Genomic DNA, 3951 nt, shown 5'->3' with positions numbered 1-3951 from the left:
ACTGCAACAAGTTCAAGGTAACGATAAACACAGAGTTACCATACCTAAATAAGTTAGCACACAGCATAACTTTCACTTAACCACTAGAGGTTACAACAAAATGCACAACAAAAGAATAAAGTGCTAGGACTAGGGCTGGGTATCGTTCAAAAATTTTCGATATCGATACCGATACCTTGACTTGAATACCAGTTCCTGAACGATACTTTTTTCTATACCAATTTTATGAAATCAATTTTAACAAGATTACATTATCTAAAAAAAAAAACTTTGGTTTTATTTTTTTGATGTTTGATGTTTATACATACTCAAAGACTCATCTCCAGAGCCACTGCACAAAGGAACAAAATGTACAATAAATCATAAATCAGTGCAAATAGTTTTTACATGGCCAAAACACACATTAGACGGCAATCGGAAGTTATTACAAACACTCGATGGTGGTTTAAAGAGTTATGAGTTATGAGTAAAAGCGGAATATAAATCTTATTTATTGTCTGATGTAGCATGATGCAGTTTGCATGAATGGTTTTCATTTTAAAACATAAACGCACCAGTGTAAATGTAGCCTTGCATCTAAGGGGGCTGGGATGCATTCACACTACAGCCTCACATGTGCGCCACATCTCTGAGTGTAACCGATGTAAACTAGTAGGTGTGTTCGACTTGAGGCGGACTGACTGTGCAGACTGATCGGTGTATTACAGGACCACGAGAGCTAAAGAGAGCAGACTGCTCCGTGCGCTTTCGAATCGCTCTCGCGGATGTCAAACACTGATCGATCTGCGCCGCACCTCTTCTAGTCGAACACACCGGCTAGTGCTGCAGGCTTATTGGCTCACTGACGCTGATGAGATTAACCCCTTAGGTATTGAAATTTGGTACAGAACAACGAGACGTTTTTCGATACTCGATGGTATCGAGGCATTTCGGTCGGTGCCTAAAAAGTATCGAACTCAATACCCAGCCCTATGCATTATTCCATAGCAGGGATGTCAGAAATCCTTTAAATACAGTGTCAGTTGCTCAGGGATGTGTTGATTCTAGATTACTACTAACACAACCGGTCCTGTTACACATGAACACACTGGCAATCAGATTTGTGAAGGAGACGTCATTTTACAGAAAACTGAAGCTTTATTCACTGGCAGTGAATTGTAAATTGCGACTGTCTTTCTGCCTTGTATTAGATTAGAACAGTGATATTCTTTTTACATACTTCCAAATGCTTTCAAGGAAGGCAAGAATAATGTTTCCTGATCACAAATTTCTGACACAAATGCTTCAGTGTCGTTTTTTTAAAGTGCTTTCTTTCTAGACAAATCATTGAACAGCTTGTCTGCATTTGATGTGTTTCTCACTGCAGTATTGACTGGCTGGTGCTTTTAATGTTTTATTCTGAGTGTTGAATTGACACCGGATTGAGTTCTCTGTCTGGAATGAAGTCTTTCTGTATGGCAGTTGTATTTTTAGTGGATCTTGTCTTGGCTCAGTGACCTTTCTGAGTCATGTCTTGGAGAATTCTGCTTTTTGGTAAGAATTATCCAGTAAATACCCTGAAATTTTGCTGAATGGGTGCAACAAAATCTATATCATTAGTTGGAGCACTAGTTAGAGATAAGTGATTACAAGTACTTGGTATTGGTGTAAATGGGCAATTATAGCCAAAACTATTTTCTAACCGTTCACTTTTTCACTTCAGAGTAGTATATACAGTTATGTTCATGCTAAATTAATAAACTCATTAGTATTAAAAACAGTACGTGAGGATCCCTAGTTGATTTAATAAAGTTGGATTAGTCTCTCTGGAGCACAGCCGATAGGTCTTGCCATGTGACCGCCTGTGCTTTAGGAGTGGAAGAATTTCATTAAGTCTTGGTGAACATACTGCGCTACATCACGGGTCATGTGGTCTGCTTGTCGAAGCTAATAGTGTGGAAAGGCAAAGGAGGCAAGTGAAATGGAAAAAAGCAAGGTACGGATAGGTTACATTATAATTTAAAATGAAGGATAAAGAGAAATCAGCTGTACTTAAGTCATGAAGCCAGCGTGAATAATGGGAAAGTGTTAATAAGGAGATGACCTGAATGTAGGGCATGATAATTTGTGTTTGCCTGTGTGTTGACGTGTATTTTGAAGAGTGCTCAGGGGGGCGTGGTGGGCTTCACGCAGCAGGAGGGCAGCTGTGTCTGCAGGCTGCTTATGAGAATCACTAGAGCAGAAAGATTTGGCCAACATATGGCAGGCAGTGACTCTTACAGTGCAATCTCACCATAAACCAAAACAAGAATTTACTTGCACTTAATAAATAAACAGCCCTAAATATGTTGCCTTGCCCTAGTAAATAGAGAGACAGGGCTCCCGTTACATATATACTGTATAAAATTGTGTTGCACTCTAAGCCTGGCCTTCAGTAACATCTGTGACAGTAAAGACATTTATAATTTCACAAAAAATATATATTTCAAATAGGATTGCAAAGAAGCTGAAAATTTCCGATAAATTACAGGAAACATTTCCAAAAATGTCCACCCCTTTGCAACCCTAATTTCAAATAAATGCTGTTCTTTTGATCTTCTATTCATCAGATAATTAATAAAAAAAGGTTTTCAGAAAAATAGTATGCAGTTTTCAACATTGATAATAAGAAATGTTTCTTCAGCACCAAATCAATCATATTAGAATGATTTTTAAAGGATCATGTGACACTCAAGACTGGAGCAATGACTGTTGAAAATTCAGCTTTGACATCACAGATATAAACTACTTTTACTAAAGTTTATAGACAAATTTATGTTGGCTTAAGAAAGCCTAGCTTGAATGTTTGAAGTAGTTTAAAAAGCTTGACATTTTAAGGGTAAAATATTACATTTTAAAATATATTAAAATAGAAAATTATTTTAAAATGTAATAATATTTCTAAATATAATTTTTTACTGTATTTTTGATCAAATAAATGCAGCATAAGAGACTTATTTCAGAAAAAAACAAAAAAATCTTACCAGCCACAAACTTTTGAATGGTGATATATATTTTGTTGGTTTTGTTTTGTTTTCACCTTTTTTGTTTTTTTTTGACTGTTTTGCACATGCTTTTGTGCATAATATAGGTTTTTACACAGCTCATGACTCACCAATGATGTTGTTTCAGCGGAAATGTGTGATTACTGCGTTAAATTTGATATATCATTCAGATTTTAATGTAATATTTGGCTATGGAAAGCACAAAAAGTGCAGGTTTTCATTAGCATATTCTTGGCATGCAGAGAGTGGATGACTAGCCTTTAGCAGGTGCGAAGCTAAGACACTAACCTCATGTGACACATGCATCCAGGATTTACAGTAACCCTTCAGTGCTCTCTCCTGAAAGTACTACATGCTAAACTAGATGTCTGTGTAACATTTTTCCCACATGCATTGGAGTTGATCAATCTTTTCCAGTTCATGATGTTGTCAACAGCTAACCGATTGTACTAATTCCAGTGTGTTTCCTGTTCATAGACAGAAATAAGTACATATGATGGTCTTGTAGGTCTCTGCTGGTTTTCTTGCTTCATTTGCCCCCTTTCTCTCTTCTGTCTCCTTCCCCTTTCTCTCTTTGTCTTGTGTTCTTTCCCTTTGCACGGTTGCCGCTTCCTCCCGTCCTGTCCCATTCTGTCCTGTCCTCTGGTTGTGTGCAGCATTTGAAAGCACCCTCTACACTCCTCCACCTCCCGAATACAACAAGACCACCTCCTCCTCATCCGTGTCTCCTTCAACACTCAGCTACCCACCACCGACACCATCGCCCTCCACAGCCACTCCTCCAACCCCACCCCTGCGCCACTCTGCCTCCCGATTCGCCACGTCGCTTGGCTCTGCCTTCCACCCGGTCCTGCCTCATTACGCCACCGTACCTCGCAGACAACCTGCCCCGCCCCCACCACCGCCCCCTGCCCCAGCTCCTCCTCCA

The 3951-nt window shown here is 39.1% G+C and overlaps 1 protein-coding gene across 1 annotated transcript in view; it reads left to right on the top strand.

Annotated features, from left to right (window-relative positions):
* The window catches only part of enah (ENAH actin regulator), a 101914-nt gene that overhangs the window by 88473 nt on the left and 9490 nt on the right, over positions 1-3951 (top strand). The window lies entirely within an intron of this gene.

This window comes from Sinocyclocheilus anshuiensis, unplaced genomic scaffold, assembly GCF_001515605.1.
Source record: "Sinocyclocheilus anshuiensis isolate Anshui unplaced genomic scaffold, SAMN03320099.WGS_v1.1 scaffold1733, whole genome shotgun sequence".
Taxonomy (NCBI): domain Eukaryota; kingdom Metazoa; phylum Chordata; class Actinopteri; order Cypriniformes; family Cyprinidae; genus Sinocyclocheilus; species Sinocyclocheilus anshuiensis.
Note: the sequence above shows the minus strand (reverse complement) of the source record. Positions and strands in the feature narration are given on the sequence as shown.